Source organism: Schistocerca cancellata, chromosome 9, assembly GCF_023864275.1.
Source record: "Schistocerca cancellata isolate TAMUIC-IGC-003103 chromosome 9, iqSchCanc2.1, whole genome shotgun sequence".
NCBI lineage: Eukaryota > Metazoa > Arthropoda > Insecta > Orthoptera > Acrididae > Schistocerca > Schistocerca cancellata.
Genome location: NC_064634.1, coordinates 76,063,632 through 76,077,535, shown reverse-complemented (window position 1 = coordinate 76,077,535; position 13,904 = coordinate 76,063,632). Strand labels below are relative to the sequence as shown.

At 48.1% G+C, this 13,904-nt stretch overlaps 1 non-coding gene across 1 annotated transcript; it reads right to left on the bottom strand.

Annotated features, from left to right (window-relative positions):
• Positions 1–1,720: 1,720 nt before the first annotated feature.
• On the bottom strand, positions 1,721–1,795 carry Trnat-ugu (transfer RNA threonine (anticodon UGU)). The gene has a single exon. It is a non-coding gene; the product is annotated as a tRNA-Thr (tRNA).
• Between the last annotated feature and the right edge of the window lie 12,109 nt (positions 1,796–13,904).

The following is a 13,904-nucleotide window of genomic DNA, read 5'->3' as shown; positions in this document are numbered from 1 at the left end:
TTGCGCTGAATAATATGCAAGACATTACAGATCGAGATGATTACGTACCTAAAGGAAGAAGGGCTGTATGTGCTTCAAAAAGTTTTCTCATTACAGGATGGGCATAAAGGCTCGTTCCATTTCTAAGAAATAAAGTTTGCATTTACATAACGCGCAAGCATGCTTACTGTCAATCTAAATATACACTTTCAGTGCCCTCCTGCGTAGTATCCATCCATTTCAAAGCATTGCTTCCATCGTTGAAGAGCAGATCTGAGTACATTCTGAAGCACATCTTGTGGAATAGCCGATGCTGCATCCTGGATTCGAACTCTTAGATCCTGGAGACCCCTTACTTTTGTTTTGTACACCCTTTACATAACTGCCTGCATGAGGGCCAGAGGAGAACCAACGCGTTATTGATTTTCTCAATTTGTGAACCTGTTTGTTTTTGACTAAATCATTCAATATTTCTGCAACAGTAATAATTTGTTTTTCGTATGTGCATCACATCAATCGAATTCCGCCCCATTCCGATAATTCCTAGACTGTATTAAAACATTGAATCAATGGTATACTGTATTAGGCCATGTACCACTCCATGCACCACACAGCTAGAATTGTGAATTTATTGTGCAGCGTTGTATCTAAATTGCGATATGGTTAGGGGTCTTCAGTGTTACAATGATGTATATATTACCAGAAAATATGGAGATGCTGTTTCTGAATTCTGCTGGAAGTGATTAGTAATTTGTAGTTTGTGACTTCCTCTGTTGAATAGTGATGAGGCACATTGCCATAATTTGAACTCAAACGTAATTAGAGACAGTTTTGATATAGATTTAAGAGGAGTTTACACGAGTAACAGTTTACTTACTTGGTGACAGTGTCACTACTCTTTAACTGCGGTAATTTTTCGTGTACTGGAATAGTCAGATTTCATTGATAGAAGTCTGGGCTTATGAACGATTAGTAAAATGTTAGTAGTTATAGGGGTTCTATTAAAGGCCCATTTTGTGTCACTTCTCGCTGAGTTGCTGATTATATCTTGAAAGGTTTCCTGAGGCCTGTCGGTTGATCGACGACCTGCACCCGAGGAACATAAACGGCTGCAGGACAAGAGAACCATCATACTGGCGAACCTGCCAGGATATCATCAATAATTAACGGTCGAGTTCTTTCTGTTGCAAGGCTTTTATTAATACGCCAGTAGTATATGTCCAGTAGGTTCTTTTAATGCTGTTATTGGCCTGTTGTAGCAACTGGTGCAAGGCTCAATTACTCTCCATTTCATCATTACTTCGATTTCCGTCGTGGCCAAGGAAATCGCATATGTCCTAATTAAAAATGGATCATGGTCTTTTATAATAATTCACGTCCGAAATTCTTAATAAAACCTGACGCCGCGACACTTCTTTACATCCATCCACGGTTCTACTGTCAAACTTCCTGCGGCATCTGTTTCCTACATGTCTGCTCAACTGATGCCGTGGTAGCCACATTATTCTGAACCACTGGCCTTGCCAATAGGCCTCCATTTTCAAAGTGGAATTGAATTTCAGATTTTTTTTTAAAATATCCTTTCAGCGCGAAAAGTTTCTCGTATTATCTTTGGATGGACACTGCTGTTTAATATAAACACCTTCTGTTACAATGAATGTAGTTAGAAATGATAATTAAATTGACACCCTAGCTGCAAGCAGGCGTTGATACAATTCATTGGGGACATGTTGAAAATGTGAGCCCCGACCGGGACTCGAACCCAGGATCTCCTGCTTACATGGCAGACGCTCTATCCATCTGAGCCACCGAGGGCACAGACGACAGTGCGTCTGCAGGGACTTATCCCTTGCACGCCCCCCGTGAGATCCACATTCCCAACATGTCCACACCACTACATTCGTAGTGCGCCTAATAGATGTTTGCCCATCATACTCATTACTCGTGGCAGATTAATCTACCAAGTCCCGTACGAGTTCGGGCATAGTGTGTGCGTTCGCACAAGAAGGTCAAAGGCCGGGAACCCATATTTTTAACTATATATGACGGTAGTATCTGTTCCCGAAAGAACAGTTACCGTCGATGACCATGCAGCTTTGCTAGAAATGAAATGATAATTAAAATTGACACCCTAGCTGCAAGCTAGTAATGAGTATGATGGGCAAACATCTATTAGGCGCACTACGAATGTAGTGTTGTGGACATGTTGGGAATGTGGATCTCACGGGGGGCGTGCAAGGGATAAGTCCCTGCAGACGCACTATCGTCTGCAGGGATCTGGCTCAGATGGTCACAGTCGGCTCTCAGCCGTGCTAGCGTGCGGAGCTGCTCCGCGCGCCGTCCGACGCTCCGCTCTCGGTGGTATTTACTTCCGCGTCGCGGTGTTTGTGTCTATCGAGTCCAGTACTAACGTACACCATGGCACACTCGTACCGCCGTGCAACGATCAAAGTAACGTTTCAGGCCGAACATCCACGACCCAGAGCTTTCGAAGTCGAACAGTTTATACGTGAGGATCTACGTTTGAACCCCCAGGACGTAATCGGCATACATTTTTCCATCACTGGAAGTGTTGTCTACATTAAGATGTCGACGGAGGAAATTTGCAATGACATAATTCACCGTCATGCCACCGGACTGAAATTTAAACACTCTGATGGACATATGGGTGCTGTGACAGTCGCCCATGCTGGATTCGGTCTCCGGACATTGCGGGTGTTTGAGCTCCCGTTCGAGGTGCCTCAGGATGTGGTCATTGCCGCCTTCCAACCATATGGCACCGTCTTAGGTCACGTCGCGGAGAAGTGGCAAACATTTACGACCTACCCCGTATTAAATGGCGTCCGGCAAATAAAAATTGAGCTGACGAAACATGTCCCATCGTACCTGATGATTGGCGGTGTGAGGGCCATCGTCATGTATGATGGACAGCCACGAACGTGCGCAGGATGTGGACAGGAGGGACATGTACGCTCCGAATGCTTACACCGCCGTTTAATACAGACGCCGTTACGTGAAGAGACCCAGGCTTCGACGGTCACGTCCTTACCCATCACCTACGCCAAGGTTGCACAGGACCCCGTCGTACCAATCTCGATTGCGCCAGCAGCTTCGTCAACGCCACCCGCCGCAGCACAACGCGCCGAGGACACAAGCACGGCGTCGCCTCCAGTGCTCGCTTCAGGACCGTCCGGTTTGCAGACCGAAACCAATGTTCCTGTTGGAACCATGGACGTCGACCTCGGTGTCGTGCCGACGTCTGCCTTTGTCCAGACGGGTTCGGCGTCAGACGACGGGCGACCACATTCTGATTCAGAAGGCCACATCAGGAAACAGCGGTCGCCTCGCAAACACAGGAAACGACGACGAACGCCTTCCGATGACGCCCTCTCTCAGACGGCCCCACGAGATGTCGACCTGATGTCTGACGGTGATCTCCCACATTGCGTCCAGTCACGCGATGTGGCAGCAACAGGCGCCCCTCCTGTGACGCCTACTCTCCCGGCCAGGGACGTGTCCTCGCCGTTGTCAACGAATGATGACGGCGATCCCCCTGCCACTCATGTTCCGGAATCCACAACACCCGTTCCGGAAGTACGTGACCGTCACATGTCCACGTCGTCAGCTTCCTGGGCCGATGACGTTGAAGAAGAAGCGGAACAGACTGCCAGCGTGTCTGCACAGGAGTCCACCTCGGCGACACTGGGGCAGGCGTCCCGCCAGTAATTATCACCACTGCGGGACCACCGGCGGGTCTCCACCTGCCGGCTACTTCTACCGCACGTTCTGCAAATACTGAGGATGGCCGCACACAGCAATATCGTATCGCCACGATGAATCTTGCCACCATTCGTGCCCCCCATAAACTGGCCATGTTCAGAGAGACTCTTTACTCTGCGGATGTGGATATAGCACTCTTACAAGAGGTGTTTGTGGCTGACTTCCTAGTTCCCACCGGATACAACGCCCATGTTTCCCCCGCATCCGATACCGGTAGCGGCGTCGCCATCCTGCTACGCGACGGCCTCCCTGCAGAGGACGTCATCTACCTCCCCACTGCGCGAGGTATGGCCCTCACACTGTTCGGCGTGCGTATTATTAATATCTACGCACCGTCCGGCACTGGCCGCCGTCATGACCGACAAACTTTTTTTGCCGAAAGCGTCACGCCCCTTTTCACTGGTCCGCAGGACGATTTGGTACTCGGTGGGGATTTTAACTCGACACAGGAGCCCGCGGACCAACTCCCGCGACATTCCCCTTGTGCATCTCTCTCAGTGGTCATCGACCGTCTCCGACTTGTTGACACATGGCGGAAGCTCCACGGACTTCAACCGGGCTATACATTCTACACCTCTCACTCGTCAAGCCGCATAGATCGCATCTACGTTACCCGCTCCCTTGCTGATGGCACACGTCATGCGGAAATCTGGCCCTTGGCCTTTTCAGACCATGATGCGTACATCTGTGACGTCACTCTCGCCCGACAGCAAGTGTGGCATAGTCGTGGTCTGTGGAAACTCAATGTCGCTCACCTGACCTCCTCAGACTGTCGCCGTATGGTCGAAGAAGCGTGGGCACGCTGCCACCATCGTCGAGAAGCCTATGCCTCCACCTTATCATGGTGGATCTCCTGTGCAAAGCCGACCCTCCGGAAGACTCTGATGAGTTATGGGAAGGAATTAAAGGCGTGGCAAACTAATACCCTGCACTTCTACTACACCATTCTACGTGACTGTACGACGATGCCTTTCTCGCCAGCCCGGCAGTCGATGGTCCATCGCACGAAGGCGCAGATCTCCATGATCATGCGGCGTAACTTGGAAGGCACTGTAGTCCGTTCTCGAGCTTCTAATCGAATCCCTCAAGAACGTCCGTCGATGTACCACCTCCTTCAGGAAAGACAACGACGACGACGAGCTCTGATCCAAGTCCTCACTGATGTGGAAGGGCGCCGGCACGACACCCAACAAAGCATCGGTCGTGCTCTCCATGCTCATTTTGCCGGGCTATACGCAGCCGTACCGCATTCTGCAGCACTGATCACAGAAGTCGCTCAGCTTACTACGACCACTCTTCCAGAGGATGCAGTGCACGACCTCCAAGACGACGTAACCACCGATGAAGTGCTAGACGCTATCAAGGCGGGTTCCGATAACAGATCTCCTGGACCTGACGGTATCCCCATCGAATTTTATAAAAGTTTTCACTATTTGTTGGCTTCCACGTGGACGGCAATCGCACAAGAGCTGATGTCACCGATGACAGTGGTCCCGAGCGCCTTTCTAGAAGGAATTATTATCCCCGTACATAAACCGCGTGGGTTATCGAGGGTCCAGGACTATCGACCAATTACTTTGCTCAACAGCGACATGAAAATATTCACACGGCTACTGGCATCGCGTCTCAAGAAGGTCGCACGTTACGTCACATCCTGCGACCAGACTTCCCTAGGAGGCGACAACAACATCCGTACGGCCCTTTGCCGTTACAGAGACATGATAGCATTAGCGCATCATCAGCGTCTCCCTGGCGCCTTGGCTTCACTGGACTTTAGCCAGGCTTTCGACCGTGTTGACCACTTCTATTTACGGACAGTTCTTCAGCATATGGGTTTTCCTGGCGGTATTGTAACGGTGATTATGCGCCTGTTGAGTAGTGCAACCTCCAAAATCATGTACAATGGTCGTCTTACACCGTCCCTGGTCATCGCACGATCTGTACGACAAGGATGCCCTCTTTCCACGATTTTGTATGCTTTCGCCTTGGAACCCCTGCTCCAGGGCATGCGCCAACGTTTGGAAGGCATGGCTGTGCAAGGCCACCGTTTTTGTTGTACAGCCTACGCAGACGACATAGTACTATATCTGCGCAGTGAAGATGAAGTACGAGCAGCACTGGCATGGGTGGCGACTTACGGCGAAGCGTCGGGGAGCTGCCTCAACGTGTCAAAATCCAAGGTCCTGCTCATTGGTGAGGACTTGCCGGAGAGATGCGCTGCCCCGCTTAGTGTCTCCGCCACCATACGGTGTCTTGGACTTGATTTCACAGCCGACCTGCGCCGCTCAGCGACTATCAATGGTAGACGCTTGCTACAGACAATCAGAGCAAATCTCGCAGATCACCGGCTACGAGCTCTCGACATTATCCAACGCGCGCAATACGTGAACATGTATCATGCTTCCCGTATACCACACGTGGCTCAAGTACTACCAGTCCCAAATCTCCTGGCGCGACGACTGTTGATGGCTTTCGGCTCCTTCGTCAGCTCGGGGATGTTATTCAAGGTGCAGTATGAATCCCTTGCACTGCCACGAGATCGTGGCGGTTTGGGACTCATCCACGTGCCGACTCGTGTCAAGGCACTATACGTCAGCTCCCAACTAAAACTTTGGCATCGTTGCCCGCAGAGCCTTACTAGCCTCCTGCTTCACAACTTTGCACCGGCCTCCTTGTCCGCCCCAGTACTGGTATCGACCATTCCAACCCCCTTTTATTACATCCAACGATTTTTCCTGGAGTTCAGTTATATCTACCGGTCCTTACCACTTACACGTTTGTACCTCACGAAAACAGTCTCCGAATTGTTACAACAGTGCCGCCCGTCCAACCCCATCGAACGTAAGTATCCACAGTACGTGTGGAGACACATATGGAAGGCGATCCATGCGCGTTTTCTCGAATCAGACGTTCAATCAGCGTGGTACATCACCGTGAATGGCAAACAAGTTAACCGAGATCGTCTGCACCGCATCCATCTCGCCGATTCATCCCTCTGCACCCACTGTGGAGTGGATGACACGGATGTCCACCGGTTCCACTGTGGCACAGCGCTAGACGTCTGGACACTTGCGCGGCGAATTTTGGCGTTTCTTACTCGCCAGGCACCGGCTCAGATCGACGTCCACATGCTTTTGCACCCCGATAAGACTTTCTACCCCTCCGCCAAAACTAACTCTGTGAATTGGATCTGTGGCCACACGATCCGCTATCTTTTTACTTCTGGCGACAAGTCTACGCTAGGATATTGGACTTATCTCAACGAACGACACTGCGTCCTGATACGCAACCCACGCTATAAACAATATTTTTCCAATTTCTTACGGAGCACTTTCGATGACCCACCTAGTAGCTGGAACGTCCAAGCCATGAGAAGCTGAAAACTGTATAAAACGAACCGAACTGAATAGATCTGCTACCCGGAACCCACGCCTACGCCATGAGAAGACACGTTTGGACGAGCTGGCATGCTGTAGGCGGACACTTCAGGAGCTCCTGTAAGAACTGGACTTTAACTACAAGTCGCACGACGACTTAAAACGCTTTTCCTTATTTATTCTTCATAGTTTGTTCTTAAAGGAACAAGAAATTTGATTTTGAATTTGAGAAACTTTTTTTGTTCCAAAAGATTGCTTCTTCGCCAACAAGATGAAGGAGACTCATTTTTGTTTACTGGAAGGCGAAACCAGTATAATTGGAGTCTTTGTTTTCTTTTGAAAAAAAAAACAAAAAATTTCCTTATTTATTCCTCTCAATTTGAGTTTGGCTTTGAGAAACTTTTTTTTGTTCCAAACGATTGCTTCGCCAATAAGACGGAGGCGACTCATTTTTGTTTACTAAAAAAAAAAAAAAAAAAAAAAGAGGTCCTTGGTTCAAGTCTTCCAAAAAAAAAAGGTAGCTCAGTTAGTAGAGCACCTGCAAAAAAAAAAAAAAAAAAAAGCGGTAGAAAAAAATAAATGGATAGAGCGTCTGCCATGTAAGCAGGAGATCCCGGGTTCGAGTCCCGGTCGGGGCACACATTTTCAACATGTCCCCAATCAATTGTATCAACGCCTGCTTGCAGCTAGGGTGTCAATTTAATTATCATTTCATTTCTAGCAAAGCTGCATGGTCCTCGACGGTAACTGTTCTTTCGGGAGCAGATACTACCGTCATATATAGTTGAATGTAGTTAGTTGTACCTAGAGAGCCTGTATAGGGAGAGAGTGGTCAACCGGACGATACGGCGGCCATTTTTCTGACAAACTGCGGGTGGCACTTTTGAATGGCCGGTAGTGGAGTACACACTCACCGAATCAAAAGTACAAGACAATATGCCGAAATCATTCGTTAAATGCCTTTCTTTACAGCTATAATATACTCATAGTAGCCTACTACGTACAGCACAGGAAAATTTGATACAGTGGCTGTAAAAAATATTCGTTACTTGCATTTATCTCCTTTAAAGTTCGATTACTAGACATATTGCAATGAAAGTAACGCAAATAAAAAAATGTAGTGTATAGCATTTGTATTGTATCGGAAGTGCATAACGCTAAAGATTTAACGTATCTGTATTACGTCAGATGAAAGAAAGTCGTAAGCAGTTGTTTACTTGTGACATGCAAAAAGTGTGAGACATATTAGTACTTCTTGTCACGTCTTCAAACTTGTTGCATGTCACAAGTAAACAACTGCTTAAGATTTTATATATATATACTGAATGCCTCTCGTAGATAACAAACGAAAAAGATCACAAAAATCAGGTAATGTTAAATGTAGGCTACTGTAATAACGACCAAATATAACAAGAAAACTACCGTATCCCTTCTACCCCACAGTAAGTAGGCCTATTAAAAACTGTCCTCAAGAGTACCTACAATTATTTACTACGAATAAGGTTTCAGCAACTACGACAACTGCGGAAAACGTGCTTACAACTTGCTTGCGTCAACAGTCAGGCAATAATACTGAAACGAAAATAATGCCTAGTGTTCTGATTCGGAACAACCAAATGCAGCACAACCTGGCCTCGTTTACGAACGTTCAAAAAAATGGTTCAAATGGCTCTGAGCACTATGGGACTCAACTGCTGTGGTCATAAGTCCCCTAGAACTTAGAACTACTTAAACCTAACTAACCTAAGAACAGCACACAACACCCAGCCATCACGAGGCAGAGAAAATCCCTGACCCCGCCGGGAATCGAACCCGGGAACCCGGGCGTGGGAAGCGGGAACGCTACCGCACGACCACGAGATGCGGGCTTTACGAACGTCTGCAGAACGAATTACAGATGTCAAAAACAATACTGTACAATTACTAACGTGTTTACTTCAAACATGTAGGCCTACCGACTTCATCACAAAACGCTTCATTATTTCAACTCGTATTTAAGATCGCAAACGCCAATTACGTACTAAAAAACGATATACAACTAAATCGAACATGCATGCACAACGCATAACAAGTCTCTCAATAATTCAAATACCTTTTAATCTTTTCCAAAAGTCCTCTGAACTTCAATTCAACTCAAAAAGCACGGAGAACATGGGAAGCGCGAGAGACGTTTGGCAGAAAAATTGCGCCAAAGATAATCAAACAATCACGGGCAACTTCACCTATGGCCACTCTCTCTCTATGCAGGGTGTTACAAAAAGGTACGGCCAAACTTTCAGGAAACATTCCTCACACACAAATAAAGAAAATATGTTACGTGGACATGTGTCCAGAAACGCTTAATTTCCATGTTAGAGCTCATTTTAGTTTCGTCAGTATGTACTGCACTGCCTCGATTCACCGCCAGTTGGCCCAATTGAAGGAAGGTAATGTTGACTTCGGTGCTTGTGTTGACATGCGACTCATTGCTCTACAGTACTAGCATCAAGCACATCAGTACGTAGCATCAACAGGTTAGTGTTCATCACGAACGTGGTTTTGCAATCAGTGCAATGTTTACAAATGCGGAGTTGGTAGATGCCCATTTGATGTATAGATTAGCACGGAGCAATAGCCGTGGCGCGGTACGTTTGTTGAAACGTCCCCTTAGAACAATTGTACACGACTGTGCTTAACCAGACACACAATATTTTTAGCGCAACGCAATCTGACTTTCAAAAATCCCTACAAAAGAATGGCCCTGACTAACATTAACCTATACGTTTCACAAAATCACTTACCTCACAAAAATCTTGGTTACTCGAACTATTGCAATACAGCGAGCGCCACTACTGCCAGCTAAATAAAAGATTCAAACTACTGAAGGCACTAACTACTGATAGGGATAGTTAGCAAATGAAAGATATTAATAGAGAACAAACACTGTATTTACCTTAATAATCATAATATATATAGCAGTTCAATTTCAAAACTTCCGCCATCTCTCTCCCCACATCCACCACTGCTGGCGGCTCACCTCCAACTGCGCAACGCTACGCGCTGTTCACATCCAGCTGCCGCTACCCAACACTACAATGGCAGACAACAATGCAAACTAGCCACAGACTGCACACAGCACAGCCAGTGATTTTCATATAGAGCGCTACGTAACGTTGCCAATAAGAAAACATAAACAGCCTACTTACATAAAGAAAACATAAACAGCCTACTTACATTGTATCGAGACAGATTTCCAGAACGAAGGTGTCCCGACGGGAAGACGATCGAAGCAATTGATCGGCGTCTTAGGGAGCACGGAACATTCCAGCCTATGACTCGCGACTGGGAAGTCCTAGAACGACGAGGACACCTTCAATGGACGAGGCAATTCTTCGTGCAGTTGACGATAATCCTAATGTCAGGGTCAGAGAAGTTGCTGCTGTACAAGGTAACGTTGACCACGTCACTGTATGGAGAGTGCTACGGGAGAATCAGTTGTTTCTGCACCATGTACAGCGTGTGCAGGCACTATCAGCAGCTGATAGGCCTCCACGGGTACACTTCTGCGAATGGTTCATCCAACAATGTGTCAATCCTCATTTCAGTGCAAATGTTCTCTTTACAGATGAGGCTCCATTCCAACGTGATCAAATTGTAAATTTTCACAATCAACATGTATGGGCTGACGAGAATCCGCACGCAGTTGTGCAATCACGTCATCAACACAGATTTTCTGTGAACGTTTGGGCAGGCATTGTTGATGATGCCTTAATTGGGTCCCATGTTCTTCCACCTACGCTCAATGGAGCACGTTACCCCAATTTCATATTGGATACTCTACCTGTGCTGCTAGAACATGTGCCTTTACAAGTACGACACAACATGTGGTTCATGCACGATGGAGCTCCTGCACATTTCAGTGGAAGTGTTCGTACGCTGCCGGCTGGAGTGGCCGTGCGGTTCTAGGCGCTTCAGTTTGGAACCGCGTGACCGCTACGGTCACAGGTTCGAATCCTGCCTCGAGCATGGATGTGTGTGATGTCCTTAGGTTTAAGTAGTTCTAAGTTATAGGGGACTGATGACCTCCGCTGTTAAGTCCCATAGTGCTCAGAGACATTTGAACCATTTGTTCGTACGCTTCTCAACAACAGATTCGGTGACCGATGGATTGGTAGAGGCGGACCAATTCCATGGCCTCTACGCTCTCCTGACCTCAATGCTCTTGACTTTCATTTATGGGGGCATTTGAAAGCTCTTGTCTACGCAACCCCGGTACCAAATGTAGAGACTCTTCGTGCTCGTATTGTGGACGGCTGTGATACAATACGCCATTCTCCAGGGCTGCATCAGCGCATCAGGGATTCCATGCGACGGAGAGTGGATGCATGTATCCTCGCCAACGGAGGACATTTTGAACATTTCCTGTAACAAAGTGTTTGAAGTCACGCTGGTACGTTCTGTTGCTGTGTGTTTCCATTCCATGATTACTGTGATTTGAAGAGAAGTAATAAAATGAGCTGTAACATGGAAAGTAAGCGTTTCCGGACACATGTCCACATAACATATTTTCTTTCTTTGTGTGTGAGGAATGTTTCCTGAAAGTTTGGCCGTACCTTTTTGTAACACCCTGTATAGGCTCTCTAGTTGTACCCTGTGGTTCTTGTACCATGTGGTAGTTATACCACGTAGTGCAAAAAGACACATTAAAATGGTGCAGAAGCTGGAGTTCCGGAAGAGACGCTGCCAGTGCTGTCCGCCTGTGTTGCTCTGTAGACCGACCGACCTCTCTGGACGGAGGGCCGGCGTAATGAATTGCCCATTGTTGGCGAACGCGCGATCGTGCCTTCCGTGGGAAGTATTTACGCCGCTAAGTACAGTTGCCGACCGCCGCGGCGGCGGGGGCGGCGGCGGGGGCGGCGGCGGGGGCGGCGGCGAGGCGACCGGCAACCGACCGGAGGCAGCGCTGCCCCACGAGCCTCTAATTATCGCCGCTGTTAATCAGAAGCCGCTGGCACTGCGACCGCGCTGCAATTAGGAAGCGACGACCGCTCGCTCGCGCGCACACATGCCCACCCACCCGCTCACACGCACACACAAACAGACGGAAGTGTGCACATTCGTACAGCCACCAGACCAGCCGCGATAGCCTCGCAAGTCTTAAAAAGCCGGAACCGCGATGTGGCGAGAGGGCGACCCGGGGGTCTTTTGTACGGTGTCTGCTCGCCTACCTTGGCCCGTTAATGAGTGGTCTCGCGGGCCGGCGGTTCTCCATTGGCCGACCGCTGCTGCCGCGCGCATAACGGAGCACCGCGCCTACCTGCTGCTGGGTAATTACTCCCCATCGCCGGTACACTGTCTCGCTGGACAGGTGCTGCGGCGAGAAAGCGGCGAGAAGAAGTCTTCCGTCACCACCGCTGATGAGGGTCTCGAGCTCTCCGCTGCTGACATCGCCCGCGGTACTCCGGAACGTGTTTTATTGATGTGGGAATGAGGAGCTGTTGCACACGCTAACTTGCGCAGCGCTTCCTCGTTGTATCTGAAAGTGTGGTTGTTCGTTCTCACACCTTGTCTAGTCAGCGATCAAGTGGGCGTCAGTTGACAGTGTGAGAACACTCGCGTTGCTGCCAGCTGTCAAGACGCTAAGATCATATTTAATAGCTCTTCTTCAGTGAAACCTCAGAGGACTGAGTTGCGAAACAGGTCTTTCGCGGGCAGTTGTTTATCACCACAGAATTACTATGAACAGAAACGGAAGTAATAAATTTCTCTTCATTCATTACTGTGTCGGCCTCATCTGAAAGAAGTGAAAAACAGAATGAGTCACGCAGAAGAGAACTAGTGTAATTCGGGGTAAAACGTAAGCTGAGCTGCTCGTATAAAGCGCAGCGTGCTGGCCCGGGAGACAGGGAGATAAGGTAGATCCGAGAGGGGTAGACTATTCGCCAGTGACAGTAACAGACACAAGAAACTAAACAATACAAAAAAAGAAAGGAAGGAAGACTGAAATTTATTGCCTCGTCGATAAAGTGGTGCCGGCCACGGTGGCCAAGCGGTTCTAGGCGCTTCAGTCTGGAACCGCGCGACTGCTACGGTCCCAGGTTCGAATCCTGCCTCGGGCATGGAAGTGTGTGATGTCCTTAGGTTAGTTAGCTTGAAGTAGTTGTAAGTTCTAGGGGACTGATGACCTCAGATGTTAAGTCCCATACTGCTCAGAGCCATTTGCACGATTTTTGATAAAGTGGTAATTAGACGCGAAACAAAAGCTGGAATAGGCCAGAATTGGAAAACTAGTCGGCCCTGCCTTTCGAAGGAATCATCCCAGCATTCGGCATAAGCGATTTGGTTGTTTGTGTTGTTGTGGTCTTCAGTCCTGAGACTGGTTTGATGAAGCTCTCCATGCTACTCTAGCCTGTGCAAGTTTCTTCATCTCCCAGTACCTACTGCAACCTACATCCTTCTGAATCTGCTTAGTGTATTCATCTCTGGGTCTCCCCCTACGATTTTTACCCTCCACGCTGCCCTCCAATACTAAATTGGTGATCCCTTGATGCCTCAGAACATGTCCTACCAGCCGATCCCTTCTTCTGGTCAAGTTGTGCCACAAACTTCTCTTCTCCCCAATCCTATTCAATACTTCCTCATTAGTTATGTGATCTACCCATCTAATCTTCACTATTCTTCTGTAGCACCACATTTCGAAAGCTTCTATTCTCTTCTTGTCCAAACTATTTACCGTCCATGTTTCACTTCCACACATGGCTACACTCCACACAAATACTTTCAGAAATG